The sequence below is a fragment of the Pteronotus mesoamericanus genome, unplaced genomic scaffold, assembly GCF_021234165.1.
Source record: "Pteronotus mesoamericanus isolate MK-2021 breed Mesoamerican mustached bat unplaced genomic scaffold, CSHL_Meso_final scaffold_705, whole genome shotgun sequence".
NCBI lineage: Eukaryota > Metazoa > Chordata > Mammalia > Chiroptera > Mormoopidae > Pteronotus > Pteronotus mesoamericanus.
The window spans coordinates 6,435,915-6,451,656 of record NW_026555326.1 but is presented as its reverse complement, the minus strand read 5'-3'; the positions used below and the strand labels follow the sequence as shown (position 1 = coordinate 6,451,656).

At 38.3% G+C, this 15,742-nt stretch overlaps 1 protein-coding gene, 2 non-coding genes and 1 pseudogene across 4 annotated transcripts in view; 3 read left to right on the top strand and 1 right to left on the bottom strand.

The window, feature by feature from the left end:
• Positions 1 to 1,078: 1,078 nt before the first annotated feature.
• Positions 1,079 to 1,151, top strand: TRNAK-UUU (transfer RNA lysine (anticodon UUU)). Its single transcript has one exon. It is a non-coding gene; the product is annotated as a tRNA-Lys (tRNA).
• Positions 1,152 to 1,437: 286 nt separating this feature from the next.
• TRNAK-UUU (transfer RNA lysine (anticodon UUU)) lies at positions 1,438 to 1,510 on the bottom strand. The gene has a single exon. It is a non-coding gene; the product is annotated as a tRNA-Lys (tRNA).
• A 195-nt stretch (positions 1,511 to 1,705) lies between these two features.
• On the top strand, positions 1,706 to 2,247 carry LOC129062062 (ubiquitin-conjugating enzyme E2 C-like; annotated as a pseudogene).
• Positions 2,248 to 7,376: 5,129 nt separating this feature from the next.
• MDM4 (MDM4 regulator of p53) overlaps positions 7,377 to 15,742 on the top strand; it is a 34,573-nt gene continuing 26,207 nt past the window's right edge. For both annotated transcript variants that reach the window (XR_008528265.1, XM_054563191.1), the window contains exon 1: positions 7,377 to 7,478. The gene's annotated coding sequence lies outside the window, so the exon portion shown is untranslated. The remainder of the gene's footprint in view (positions 7,479 to 15,742) is intronic.

The window sequence follows — 15,742 nt, the reverse complement described above, 5'->3', positions numbered from 1 at the left end:
TGAGTCTGTCACTTCTAATCTTACAGTGGGAAAAGTAACAAAGTGGTAAAATTTCAGATTTAGAAAGGTATCTTACAGATCATCTAATCAATTTCTCTCGTTTTATAAATGTGGAAACCTAGGCCTGTTCAGGATCACACAATTTGTTGGTCTTTGTTCTAAAAGAATTAGACAATCGTAGGAAAGAAATACCTCCAACTGAGGCTGAGCTATTTTGTTGTTGATTGTGTTCAGAGGCCTCAAGTTGCCAGAAACAAAAATGAATTCCCTCATCAGTCTTTGAAATTTCATAATCTTGTGTTCCACACCCTATGTGTCAGGGTTGATAAAATTGATTGTAGGAAAAATTGGGCTAATTGGAAATTTTTATTCTTAATACCACATGTTGTTCCCTCTGCTGCACACTTACACTGCTTTAGAAGAATTCGCCTTGTTGAGTCTGAGTTGAAAACTACAACTTGTCTGGAAGAGCAGAAAAGGCAAAAAAATAATAAAAATCTGAATTATAGGTGTAAAACTCCCTTTCTCTCAATGTAAATTCAGACCCACATTTTCACAGTGACTTCTATTTTCCTATATTAGCTCCTCTATTCATGAATCAAATGTGTTTTTTCCTTCTTTTGTGCTAAGAAATGCTTATCTAACAGCTACATCATCTAGTGAATGGAAATGTATTTTTCATTAAAGGGAAAGATACTGTACTCTGGTTCAGTAGAACAACTAAAGTTAAGAGGCCCTATCAGGAAAGTGATAGGTGGAAGACAGAAGAATCACAATAAAAAGAGGTTGCAGCTCTATGCCTGAATGTTGAGTGTTCAGCTTTTTCTGTACCATTTTTCTGTACTTTAGTACCACTGAGTTTTAGCGAGTTCAGTTGATATTGACAATTTATCAAACATGAAATATGAAAATTTGAAAAACACATGACTTAAATGGAAAAAAGTAGAAAAGTGAGTTTTATTTTTATCTTCCTCAAAAAGATACTTTAAATCTAGTTAAAATCTACATTTAATTTTTGAGGGAATCAATTTATTAGGATTATATCAAGTAAAGGGAAGAAGGAATTACTCACATGAGTGCCCGGATAGCTCAGTCGGTAGAGCATCAGACTTTTAATCTGAGGGTCCAGGGTTCAAGTCCCTGTTCGGGCGTTCTCTTTGCACCTTTCTTTAATTACCAAAAAATGTTATACGAAAATGCCACTGCTGAACGTGTTTACCTTTTAGGCTGAATTCATTTCAGGTAAACGTTCTTGGGTGGGGGAAAAGTGATTATGCAGAATCACTTAATTTCCTGGTGAGTATACAGGTTTTGGACGGTGGCTTCTCAGCAAAACTATTCTGTTATTTTCAGATTCCTAATAGTTGAGAAGGAAAACATACTAAAATACAACGCGCCTGCTCAAAACACGAAGGAAAACCGAAGAAAAAGACAGCACGCCCGAACAGGGACTTGAACCCTGGACCCTCAGATTAAAAGTCTGATGCTCTACCGACTGAGCTATCCGGGCTCTCATGAAATGGAGGCGCTCTTGCAAACCCTTACATAAAAATAAGGACTCTTGCGTGCTAGATTCTTTCCACTTGTATTTTTGTGACACTTGGTTTAAACCCAAGAAAGTTCGGGATTCATTCGCCAAAGAAACACACGAGACAAGTTACAGCCGTGTTCTCCGAGTTCCTGTGCCCCTGCCAGTGCTGCCCGGATGGCCTCGCAGGACCGCGACCCAGCCGCCAGCTGCGTGGCTGCCGCTTCTAAAAAGGAGCCGAGCTCAGCGGGGACGCCTCAGGGGCCTCGAAGCTCAAGAGTTGGGGTAGGAGCTGTCGATCTTCACGGTCCCTGGCGACAAATGAATTTCTGCCTTTTCTGAACCAGACAATCTTTTTAAATGTGCGGGGACTATCCACGAAGTAGCTGGCACAGTATATAAAGATCTGAGGTGTAGGCTTTCCTTAGAGTTCCCGCCACTGGCTACCCGTACAACGCGCCCACAGTGAAGTTCCTCACGCTCTGCTACCACCGCAGCGTGGTCACCAGGTTAGCGTCTGCCTGGACATCCTCTAGGACAAGTGGTCTGCCGTGTATGACGTCAGGACCATCCTGCTCTGCATCCAGAGCCTGCTAGGAGAACCCAACTGCAATAGGTCGTTGAACACATATGTCGCCGACCTCTGGAAAATCCCCACGGCCTTTAAGATGTACATGCAAGAAACCTATGCCAAGCAGGTCTCCAGCCAAGAGGCCTGACCCCCACTGTCCAACTTCTCTTCTTGTGCTTTTTATTTTTCCCTTAAGTGGTTTGTCCTTGCCTTGATTTCTGTATAGGACTCTGTAGCTTCAGCTGTATTTTCATATTTATTTCTGTTTTTTAAATTAAGTCTCTGGTTGAGCCCTTGTGATGACTATATTAATTAAATACATACATACACACATACATACATATTTTGGGTGTAACACACACGCGCCCTAAATCATGCACCTTTCACCAGCATTACCAGCTAATTTAGAATTGTGGGATATTTATGTACCCAACAACTATTATTAGGTCTGCTTCTTTGATTTGTAGTCTCTCTAATAGGTACAGGATAAAGAGAATGGCGCGGTACACCGCTTTTGAAGTGCTGCAGCAATGTCTGGTCTATTATACTATTGATAGTAGGGTGGATATCAGTTCTCAAACCTACCATACAAAGAAAAAAAAATGAGCGTACGAAAATGCAAATATGCTGTTCTGAAGCTATTGTGTTGAACTGTATAGTATGAAGTGGGAGAAAGGACCCTGCAGCGTGAGCGTGAGATTGCCTGGTGATTCTAAGGGAAGCAAACCCTGAAGGAGGTCACTCGCAGTTACCCAGGGGGCAGAAACCCTACTAGGACAGACTGGAAAGCCAAACGCCAACAGGCAGAGATTTTATTGATCTTGGCATCAAGACTGTTGTCTAGTCCACAGCCTTCAGCATCTGAGCACTGCCGTCTGCTTATTTATAGGGCTGGCGTTGAGGATTACCCACCTCGGAGTTTAGAGTGAGACAAGAAAGGGTTTTTGTTAGCTGATGTTGCTTTTCCTTAATTTCGCCTGCTTAATTCCAACTGCTTTTGGAGTGATTGCTCTAGTCCAGCGATTCCACTTTCGGAAATCTGTCCTAATGAAGGAAATAATCAGGGATGGTCAAAAAGACCTGATCATGGGAGAGATTGTCATGGCATTTTAATTGGAAAAAATTGGAAAAGACATAAATGGCTATAAAAATTATATATATAGAATTAATATAGAACATTATGTAGCCATTAATAATTATGTTACAGAAGAATACAACTTGGGAAAAGTGCAAAATATTAAGTGAGGAAATATTTCAAATCATTTTTATGTATTTAAAATACTTGTATTTACTTATTTTTAGACAGCAGGGAAGGGAAGGAGAAAAAGAGGGAGAGAAGCATCAATGTGTGGTTGCCTATCCCGCATCCCCACTGGAGACCTGGCCTGCAACCCAGGATTGTGCCCCAGCTGAGAACTGAATCAGTGACTTTCTGGTTTGCAAGCCGGTACTCAATCCATTGAGCCACACCAGCCAGGGATGAAGACATTTTTTAAAAGGGTGGACTGAAAAACTGAAAGGATAAATACTTCTACATAAAGCCTAGGTTCTGAAGTTAGGTGCCCCAATTGAGTCTTTACTACCACTGTGTGATCTTGAGCAAGCTGCTTCTCTGTGTTTTGGGATAATAGGATGATTGTGAAAATTATGTTAGTTATATAAATTGTTTAGAACAGTGCTTGATATATAATAAGCATCGATACAGTCAAAGATTTACTGGCAAAATATTATTTACAATAGCCAAGATATGGGAGCAACCTAAGTGTCCATCAATAGATGAATGGGTAAGGAAGATGTGGTACATATACACAATGGAATATTACTTGGCCATAAAAAAGAATGAAATCTTAACATTTGTGACAACATGGATGGGTCAAGAGGGTATTATGCTAAGTGAAATAAATCAGACAGAGAAAGAAAAATACCATGTGATTTCACTTATATGTGGAATCTAAAGAACAGAATAAATGAACAAACAAAACAGAAACACACTCATAGATACAGAGAACAAACTGATTATTGCCAGATAGGACGGGTTGGGAGACTAGCTTAAAAAGTTGAAGTGATTAAGAAGTACAAATCTGTAGTTACGAAACAGTTCCATGAATGTAAAATATAGCTCAGGGAATATAGTCAATAATATTGTAATAAATGTGTATGGGTACTAGACTTATTGGGGGGAATCATTTAGTAAGTTATATGAATGTCTAGCCACTATGCTCTACACCTGAGAGTCATATAAAATAATATTGAATGTCAACTATACTTGACAAATAAAAAAAAATAAAGATGCAAAGAAAGAAAAAAAAGTCTTACTGGCAAAGATGTAACAGTAACAGACTCTATGACTTCTGTTTCTATTATTCTCTGACACTATCCACCCTTCAACAAATGCTTCCCATATTTTTTAAATTAATTATTTTTATTGAGTTATAATTGACATAAAACATTATGTTAGTTTCAGATGCACAACATAATAATTCAATATTTGTATTTACTGTAAAATGATCACCACAATAGGTCTAGTTAACACCTAACACCAAACAGTTATAATTTTTTCCCTTTGAGAACATTTAAGATTTTCTTTCAGCAATCTTCGGATATGTAATACAGTGTTATTAACTATAGCAGCCATTCTGTATATAAGGCTTCACTTATTTTACTGGAATGGAGGGAGATGTAGAGAATTTAGAAAGCAGGCAACATTGGGTTAACTCTGGGCAAAAGGAATAACTTTATTCCTTAAACAATGGGTAACTATTAAAAGTTGGCTCATTAATGTTCGAATTTCCTGCTCAGTGGAGCTCACATTAGATTTGTTCCATTCATGTTACATTAAAAACAGTAACAAGAACTAGTATATTAAGTGTTTTCTACAAGAATCACATCACCAGAGCTAATCATCTACCCAGAGCTAATGGCAGAATGGTTTCCACAATAAAATTGGCTGTGTGCAGATGGGATGCTGAGTCATCTAATTAGGAATATTAGATTGTCTTTTCTTTGTTTAAAACCTTTGATTCTTTCCTACTACTTATTGAATAACATGTGAAACATTTTTTCCTCCCTCACCTGAGGACATTTTTTCATTGCTTTTAGTGAGAGAGGAAGGGAGAGAGAGAAACATCAATGTGAGAGAGAAACATAGATTGTTTGCCTCCTGTACTGGGGGTTGAAATGCAACTTAGGTACATGCCCTGACTAGGAATCCAACCCACAACCTTTTGGTTATAGGATGACACTCCAATCAACTAAGCCACACTGGCCCAGGCACACATGGAACTTTTTTTAAAAAATAGTTTTAAATGTTTTATTTATTGATTTGAGAGAGAAACATCAATTTTTTCCCACTTATTTATGAATTTATTGGTTGACTCTTGTATGTGTCCTGGCTGGAGATGGAACCTGCAAACTTGGTATAGCAAGTGGAACTTTTTATAACAGCTACAAAATCCTCTCCAATCTGGCCCCAGCCTACTTTGCTAGCTTTCCATACCAGTTCCATTTAATAGAAATATAATGCAAACTACATGTATAATATAAAATTTTATAGTAGCCACATTTTAAAAAGTTAAAAGAAACAGGTGAAATTAATTTAAATTATATTTTATCCAACCCAGTATATCCAAAATATTATTTTGATATGTAATCAATATAGAACATTATTAATGAGATATTTTGCATTATTTTTTTCCACAAAGCTTATTGATCTGATGTGTATTTTACACTTCCAGCACATCTCAATTTGGACTATCACATTTCAAGCCACAAGTAGCTGGTGGCTATTATATTGGACAGCGTGATTCAACACAATGTCAATCTTATACGCAATATTCAACACTTCAATCAAAGCGGACTCCTCAGTTTTAAGGTCATGTCTTCTAATTCCTCATCCCTCTCCTCTCTTTATATTTATACCGTGCTTCTTCAAACTGCATCGCCACCTCTTGAAATCCTATTCGTTTTTTAAGGACCACCACAAATGATAACTCTTGTACAAAACTTTCAATGATTATGTTAAATGGGAAGGAAAGATTAATTCAAGAGACTATAGACACATTCAATGTACAGATTCAGTCATAGAGCCAAACGTTTATTACTCACATTGGAAACATAAAATCGAGCCCTGGCCAGTTACCTCAGTTGGTTAGAGCATCATCCCCGCACAATACACCAAGGTTGTGGGTTCGAACCCTGGTCAGGGCCCATATCGATGGTTCTCTTTCTATAAAAATTTAAAAAAATAAAATAAAATAGGGCCTGTTATGTGTTGTTACATGTTACAACATGTACAAATGTCAGCTCCATGTGAATTAAAGGCCTAAATGTGAAAAACAAATGTTTAGTATTTACTTAGTTGAATTTAGTTAACAGTAACATTTTTAGGAAATCAAAAGTTATAGGCAGATTTTTGACTGCATGGAGTCAGAGCCCCTATCCCTTCGCTGTTGTTGAAGGATCAACTGTAGTTGAAGTCTCTCAGGGAATTTTTTGCCTGCAGAAAAACAAAGGAGTTAGGAATGGGATGCGGTAGCTGTCTTCAAATAACTGAATAAAATTCATACTGCAAACAATGAAGCCTTACTCTTTTCCAAAGTGCAGAATTGAAACTAATTGAAATTACAGAGTAACATATTTCCGTTCAGAAAAATCTTCTAACATTTATAATCATTCTGAAATAGAGGTATTTGGGGGAGGTAATGCCATTGGCAACTGCAGAGGTTGAAAACAGCCTGCTTGAGAGGCTTTTTGATGCCACTTTTATATTGGAAGAGATTAGCTATGATCTGGTTGTGTGATCCAGATAAGCTCCATCTCATTGTTCTTTGCACCTCTCTTTTAGCATTTATCACATATCTTGAAGTAATCCGAGCCTATTCTGGTGTTATTTTCCCTAATTAACGACAACACTACGGTGCCGTTTCCTTTCTTCAGCCACCTCCGGGGATTAAAAAATGAAGAACGCTGAGGAACACAGTAGCGTTCTTCTGATGAGCTGAAGCCCGCCTCTGAGGATGTTCTTAGGTTTCTCCCCTTCCAGTTTTTTGATCTCTTAGGACACATCCGCAGATAGCGCAAGACCTCGCGATTTCCTGAATATTCGCTCTTCAGACCTCACAACTCTTAGCCGCCAGGTTTCGCGACTCCGTCTTCCGGACTGGGATCTACTCTATGGTAAGGCGAAGTCATCCTCTCTAGCTCGCTAGCCCTCGAGTTCACCATCTATGGTTGCCTGAGCTTCCCCGGAAGCTCTCCTATGAGATAGATTCTGGGAGCCGGAAATTGCGCTCTCATTGCTCGCTGTTTCAAATTGCTGCTGGTCCTTGAGGATCTTTGACGTCCTCTTCCCCGCGGGCTCGGTGTGAGAGCGGCCGTAAGGTGTGGTTTTGGGTCGGGAAATGGGGAACGGGTGGTGGCCTGGCGGCGTGGCTGGTTCCGCGGGCCCCGGAGCGGGAGGAGCTCGCGGCATGGGTGGCGGCCTTGGGACGGTCGCGCCAGGCGGGAAAAGGGCTGATGGGGAAACGGTTGCAAGGTCAGGACCCGCGGAGGATGAAAATGGAGGTGCAGTGACGTGTTGCTTCTCCGCCAAGAGGTTACAAACCTAACGAAATAGTCGAATTGACGACGTTTAGTTTGACTCAGGATTTGAGGAATACTGAGGCACTTCGGGGAAAAGAGGTGGGAGAGAGGGAGGCTGGGAGAATGACAAGGAGGTGTTCTCAAAAATTTTAAGGTAGCAGTTTTCAGAAGGGCTGCGGATCACGTGTCTCAGCGACATGTGCTTGTTTGAAGAATGCTCATTTTGCGGCCACATCCAGACCTCCGCAAACAATATGAGGAGATGGGGCTCGGGAATATGTATTTTAATCAGCAGCCCCGCTCCTCGAGTTGAATGTGGTATACCCTAAAGTTTGAAAGCAACTGTTTTAAAGCGACGCCCGGAGGAAAAGCTGGTGCTCTCTCTCCTTATCTATACTGGGCAGATCACAACTTTTTATAGTCTTAAAATGGCAAGTAGTGGGCGCCTGTTTAAAAAAAAAAAAAAATGCACACAGTACCGAGGTGTGTGAAGTTATTCTGTCATCCCTAACTGGTTTCCTCCTCAAGCTAGCTGCTGTTAACTGCCTGGTGTTACATCTTTCTTGACTTTTCTCTACATACATATTTTAAACAACAGTGGGATCATTTTGTATGTATTGTTCTGCACCTTAAGTTTTTCAAATAATATCAGGAATAGCTTTACATAAAATATACATGAAATACTCTCTTTTGGGTTGGACAGCAGTTTCTTTAAACGGTTCCCCACTGATGGGTTTTTGGATTGTTTCCTGGCATGTTTTTACAAACTACTAGAGTATACTCTTTCACACACTTCATCTTTGTACACGTGTAGGCACACCTAGTAAGAACTAAGTCGTAGTAGTGGTTGTTTGGTTTTTTTTTTTTTTTTTTAACAAGAAAAAGGTTGTTTTTTATTAACTCCTGTTAAAACATTTAACGAAGTAAATTTGAAGATATAATTGGCTTTAAGTGATTCATGAATTGGGCAACATCCCATTTAGCACCTAGAGAATGGAGCTCATGGGGTTGTACAAAGTGGAAGACTTTTATAGGAAGAGGAGTGGAGCAAGGGAAAGAACGGATTAGTTTTTAAATTTATTTCTTATACAGTTGGCAAACAGGAAGGATTAGTTTTGAGCCAAGACACCTTTTCTTTTGGGGAAAAAAATTGAAGGGTTTTTATCATGTAGATTGCTTCCTTCTGTGGGGGAATTGAAAGGATCCATATTGGTTTGTATTTGACTAGAAAATTTGAGGTTGATTAAAATTACATTTCTGGGAGAGGAAGTGGCAGTTCCATTGGTTATAAATCTATTGATAGGTTTGGTATCATGGACTTTTAGCACAGGCCCATTTTTGGGCCTGTGATTTATTTTTTTATTTTAACACTTGTATTTAAGTGAAAGAATCCAGACAATAGTGTTTAATAGAGGTCCTGAGGGCCTTAAAGAATTGATGAGAATGATTAGTTCTGCTAACTTCTGACGAGAAGTTTTTATTTTAATTAGTATTAAAGTCACAGTTGTCTTCAGAGGTAGAGATTTGAAGAGGTGTAGGAGTTTCTTGAACTGAGTGTAGGGAAAAACCACTCTTTCATCATCCTGATGAATAGGACTGTTTTTGTTCTCTGCGATTTCAGTGTACTAGGAAACACATAAAAATATAAATGTAATGTGGTGTTTCAATAGATTTGCTTAGGTGTCATCAACCTCCCTTGGGGAGTCAGAAAAGCCTTTACCAAGGAAGTAACTTTTGACCTAGGTATGAGAATTTTTGAGAATGGAAGATAGGCATAAAAGAGGAGAAAAGCCTGGTGCTAAGGTAGTGGCTTTCAAACTTTTTAAACCGTGACTGTGACTCAAAAATACCCTATATATTGTGACTCAGTACATAGGAAGAGTAATGGTTAAGAGCTCTGGCTCTGCAGAACATGATGTTGGGCAAGTTATTTTCCTCTTCTGCTTCAGTTCCTTTTCTGAATACGAGGAAGTAATATATCTATCTCTTAGGCTCTCTTTAAGGGTTGAGTTATTGTACATAAAGTGCTTTAAAAAGTGCCTGACACAAAGATGCTTGATTGTTAAGTGTCTGCTTTTTCACTAACAGAAACAGGTTCCACAGAACAAACCTTACCTTTGTTACTCACTTTTCTTTCTTTTTTTAAAGACTATTTATTTCTAGAGAGAGGGGAAGGGAAGGAGAGAGGGAGAGAACTATCAATCTGGTGATCAGTTGCTTCTCACCTGCGCCCCCAACTGGGGACCTGGCCTACAGGCCAGGTACGTGCCCTGTCCGGGAATCAAACTGGTGACTCTTCAGTTTGCAGGCCAACACTCAATTACTGAGCCACACCAGCGCTGGCTCACTTATGATTTCTTCAGTGGAGGGGAGGAGTTAAGACAAGTGAGGTGGGTATAATTTGTAGTTTGAAAACAATATTAAAAACACTGAGAGGTGAGTGGGATAAGAGTTAGAAAACTTCAAGAAATTGGGTTGATCATTCATTACGGTGGGTGTTGAATGGTGGAAGTAGAGACTTGGAGAACAGTACCAAGATGAAATGAAGAGCAAGTTGGAGACATAATAAAAGCTTATATACGCATCCCCAGTGAGGTGGTTGAGTTTTTGGAAATGGGAGTGCCTACTGCCTTATCTGTACAGCTCCATGTAGGATAGTCCTATACTCTTCAACTACCCTGAAAAACCAAGGTATTTTGGCCTACCCTTGGTTATTTTGGGTTCTACTTTATTGTGGAATGATGAGGGAGAGTACTTTTGAAAACAAGCAGACAAAACTGCATCCCTGGCCTGGTAGCTCAGTTGTTTCGACCTTTGTCCCAATAAGCCAAAGTTGTGGATCAGGGCACGTATAAGACTTAGCAACCAAAGAATGCATAAATAAGTGGAACAACAAATTGATGTTTCTCTAAAAAAAAAATAATAATAATAATAATAATAATAATAATAACAACTGCAAAGAGAACTTTTATTTCCTCATTCATTTAAAGGAGGCACATTCTGCCCTGGCTGGTGTGGTTCAGTGGCTCGAGTGCTGGCCTGTGAACCAGAGGGTCACCGGTTTGATTTCCAGTCAGGGCATGTGCTTGGGTTGTGGGCCAGGTCCCTAGTAGGGGGCACATGAGAGGTAGCCACATACTGATGTTTCTCTCCCTCTTTCTTCCTTCCCTTCTCTCTAAAAATAAACAAAATCTTTTTTTAAAAAAAGGCATATTCTTTTCAGCTTTCTATACTTACTCCTGGGTTTATTTTTAACTGGAGAGAGACACATTCCTAGGGAGCTAAAGCAGTACAGGTTAGTGGTAATGATTATTTTAGCGTTACTGGAATATTTTCCAAGAGTAGTAGTTTTCCAAAATACAGTGGGTAAACACATAGAGTTTTTGTTATTTTTTCTCCCCATATTTGATGTGTACCATTCAATATAGTAATTTATTTAAAATGATAACCTATTGCTAGGCAAATCAAAGGTGTCTTATTTTACCTTTAAATATATGGGGATGCTATCTCTTACTGGGTCAGGATAAAAAAAAAAATTACCACAGTGCCTTTCTACTGTAATCGACAGTTTCTTAATAGTATCTCATAACTAGTAAATAATTAAAAATTTCCTGATTTTTAGGGGGAAAAAGACATTTTACAGAGGACACATTGTACTAGGTTTATGTTTTTTAAGTCTCTATAATCTCCCCAAGTCAACCATACCCTCTGCCCCAGGTCCTGTAGAATTTCTTACATTTTGGATTTCACTGATTGCCTGCTTCTACTATTTACTTATTCCTTTACCTTCCAATTTTTCCTTCGAACAGGTGGTTAGCAGTTAGATCTAGAAGCGTGATTAAATTTGAATGGGTGGGACAAGAATACTTCATAGGAGGTAGGGGGTCCTTCCTATTGCCTCACATCAGGGAGAATATAATGTGTGAATGACCTTTTATTGTGTGTGTGTGTGTGTGTGTGTGTGTTTTAATCTTTACCTGAGGACATGCTCATTGATTTTAGAAAAAGGGGAAGGGGGCGGGGGAGAGGGAGAAAAACATTGATGTGATGGAACTTCAACCTAGGCATGTGCCCTGAGCAGGAATTGAATCTGTGACCTTTTTGGTTAAGGGACTATGCTGCAACCAGGTCACAGTGGCCCAGAGATATTTTTATTTTTATAAAAACTTAAATTATAATTATTTTAGAGATAAATTTGATGAGTGGGTTCAATGCTAAAAGCTCTAAGCTTGCTCCACGTCTTTTAAAGTTCCTCCTCCCCCAGTGTTTCACAGAAGTGGTTTCAGTATCTATTAATGATTGCTGAGGTGGTGACATTTAACCTGAGATTGGAAGTTTAATCTTGTACAGAACTCACAGTGCTCAAATGAAGGAACTAGGTTGCAAAAGGCTTCATTAAAGCAGGAAGCAAAGTACTGTTGGAGAAGCCAAAAGATCAGTGTGTCTGGGACGCAGGGAACCTGGGAAAGAACAGGGCAAGTGGAAAGACTGGCAAGGCGCTGAGGGGCTAGGCTCCATTGTTTATTTTTAGAGCAGTAGCAAGCTATGGAGCAGTACTTGGCACTGTAGGATTGTTCTTTACCCCCTTTATTTTGTTTTTAATCTTGGCTGTAATGGCAAGTTTGGATTGAAGTGGGGTTAGAGAGACCAGTTAAAAGTCTGTTGCAGTGATGCAGGCAAAAAATAACACTATTTGCTTTGGGAACATTGTCCTGAAGATGAAGAGAAGGGATGGTTTTGAAAGATTTTGGAGTTAAAAGTCTGTAAGGTTTGATGATGTGATAATGGTGGGGGAGGGAGAGATCAAGATGACTCATCGTTTTCTGGTTTGAGCAACTGAATATAACTACAGTTGACCTTTGAACAATGTTGGTGGGGCTAGGGGTGCCGACCCCTCACCCAATTAGAACTCTGCCTGTAACTTTTAACTCCCCCCAAACATAACTACTAATAGATACTGTTGACTGGAAGCCTTACTGATAACATAAAACAGTCAATTAACATAATTTGTGTGTTATATGTATTATATACAATAGTCTTACAATTAAGTAAGTAGATAAAAGAAAAAAATATTAGGAAAATCATAAGGAAGAGAAAATACATTTACAATTATTAGGAAAAAATTTGTGTGTAAGCAGACCCATGCAGTCAAACCTGTAATGAAAAAGGAGAAGCTTTTGACTTGGGCAAGTTTTTTTGACTTCTTTAAGCCTGTTTTCCCTTTTAAGGTGTAAGTAAAAATATCTAAGTGTGCTATACTCAAAAGGGATTCCAGGCTCTAGCTGGGTAGCTCAGTTGGTTAGAGTATGATCCTGATACACCAGGGTTGCTGATTTGATCCCCAGTCAGGACACACAAGAATCAACTAATGAATGTGTAAGTAAGTAGAACAACAGCTTGATATTTCTCTCTCTCTCTCTCAAGATAAATTTAAAAAAATAATGAAAGGAAATTCCAAGTGGAAAAGGAACAAGATCTTGCTTTGGATTCAGAGTTTATCAACTGACTTCATTTTCTCACATATATCCTTTTTTTAAAAGGCTTTATTTATTATTATTATTTTTTAAGAGCGGGAGAGAAACATCGGTGCGTGGTTGTTTCTTGTACACCCCCAACCAGGGACCTGGCCCACAACTGGGTATGTGCCCTGACTGGGAATCGAACCAGTAACCCTTGGTTTGCAGGTTGGCACTCAATCCACTGAGCCACACCAGCCAGGGCTCACAGATGTCCTTTAATGATGTGTTTGCTCATGATGTTTTCCCTTCTATTTTTCCCAGCACTCTCCCATTTGAAAATCCTTCCACTCCTATCTGTATTCCCTCTCATTCCCCCTCTGCCTTGCAGTCAGAAGTAATTTGTCCTGCTTTGAATTTCCATGGCTCTTAAACCAGTGTTTTGTTTTAATGGCACCACACTTTCTGCTGGTGTTAAAGCAAAGCAAGCGTAAGAAGAGTAGGACAAACTGGAATGCTAAACAGATCCATATATTCCAGTTACAATAAATGGACTAAATTAACCTCTTAAACATATAATTTGACAACTTGGATTTAAAAATCTGAAGTCTAGGTATATGATTTTTTTATAAGGGGTACACAGAAAGTTTAAAGGCACAAACAAATTGAAAGTAAAAAAGTGGGAAAATACTTACCTGGAAATACTAACAAGAAGAAAGTTGGCATAACTATACTAATAAACGTTAAAGTATACTGTAAGACAGTTAAGTATACTTTAATTGGGATAAAAAAATCACCAACTAATAATAATAATCTCTATATAATGACAGTTTACCAAGAAAAAGCAATTTAAATCACATATGTGTCTGATTAAAAAATTTTAAAATGAAGCAAAATTGGTTAGAACTACACTGGGGTAAATGGACAAATCACCAACATAGTGGGAGATTTCATTCCATCTCTTAACAATTATTTGGAAGTCAGGCTGACATTAAGAGATATGTAAGACTGTAAAAAACAATAAGCTTAACCTAATGAACATAGAGTTTTTTGCAAGCATACATTGCAGAATTGATCAACGAGATCAGTGATTTTCAACAAGTGTGCCCAAGAATTTTCAGAACATGCAGCACGTGACTATTTAGTCAGGGGCACTGACCTCTTTTACCTTAGATTGTCAAATTAAAAAATGACAACTGCCAACATAACAATAGCTGTCCAGTGTGAATATTTCAAAATTATACCTATTGTTTTGTTGTTAGATTAGCAAAAAAGTATAATTTTTTTTGGTGTGCTGCTTGCTGCAGAATTTTAGTAATTTGTTTATGTGTGCCACGAGATGGTAAAGGTTGAAAATCACTGAGCTAGACCATGGCGAAAGCCATGAGTGATGTGTTGTGCTACAGCTTTACAAAGGCCATGGTGTTATTATGTGATAGAAGTTTTTCAGCTTCATTATAATCTTATGTGACCGTCATTGTATGTTTGATCCATCATTTATCAAAATGTCCTTACATGGTACATGAAATAACTCAAGTCATCACACACTGGAATGATACATAACAGTTAAAATAAATGAAAAGTAAAGTGTGCTCTGACATGGATGACCTTTGAAAACACTATGCTAAGTGGAATAAGTCAGGCACAAAAAGAAAAATATTGTATGATTTTATGTATGTGAACTACCTAGAATAAGCATATTCATGGAGACAAAATAGGATAGTGGTTACCAGGGTGAGTGGAGAGGGAATATTAGGGAGGCAATTGTTTAAGGAATCGAGTTTCAGTTTAGGGTGATGAAAAAGTTCTGGAGGTGGATGATTAAGTGGTATTGGTGTACAACACTGTGAATGTACTGAATGTCACTGAATTATACACCTAAAAATGGTAAATTTTGTTTTTTATATATATACACACACTACAATGAAAGTTTTTAAAGAACTGAAGTGACAATACAGTAAAAATTATTTTAGTGAAACAAAATTGCTAAAATTACATAAAACATACCTGCTTTAAAAAAAATTAAAAACAGTCAAACTATACACACAAACACTTTTTAGGATTCCATTTTGATGCACTAAAATGCACAAAAAAGAAGGGGAGAGAATGGAAACTTACGATTCAGGATGATTTTGGAGGGAAGTTTGGGGAAGTGGGATGAGCAATATTATGGTTTTCAGAGTCCTAGTTTGTGGGTGCTTATTGCTTTATTAGAAAGAATCAAGTAAAAGTGGGTCAGGTATGGATGAACAATGAGAGTATGTCTTGAAGGAAATGATTGTGGTTAATTCTGTACACTTGAGGTATAAAGGGGAAAATTACCTCTGAGTGGGGACTTAAGAGTTCTTCTGAGCTTGAAATCTTGACTCCAGCAATTTATGAATTGTGTTCTTTGACAAATAACATCCATATGCTTCTCTTGCCTTATCTGTAGAAGAAAGAAAATAGTACCTACATCCTAGGATTATTTAAATATTAAATGGGTTAATATATGTGTCTGATACAGAGTAAACTCTGTCTTTGCCATTTGTTATGGTTATCTAATGTTATGTGATAAACCACTCAACAATTTAGTGAGTTACGGCAGTAGCTGTTTTATTTATTTCT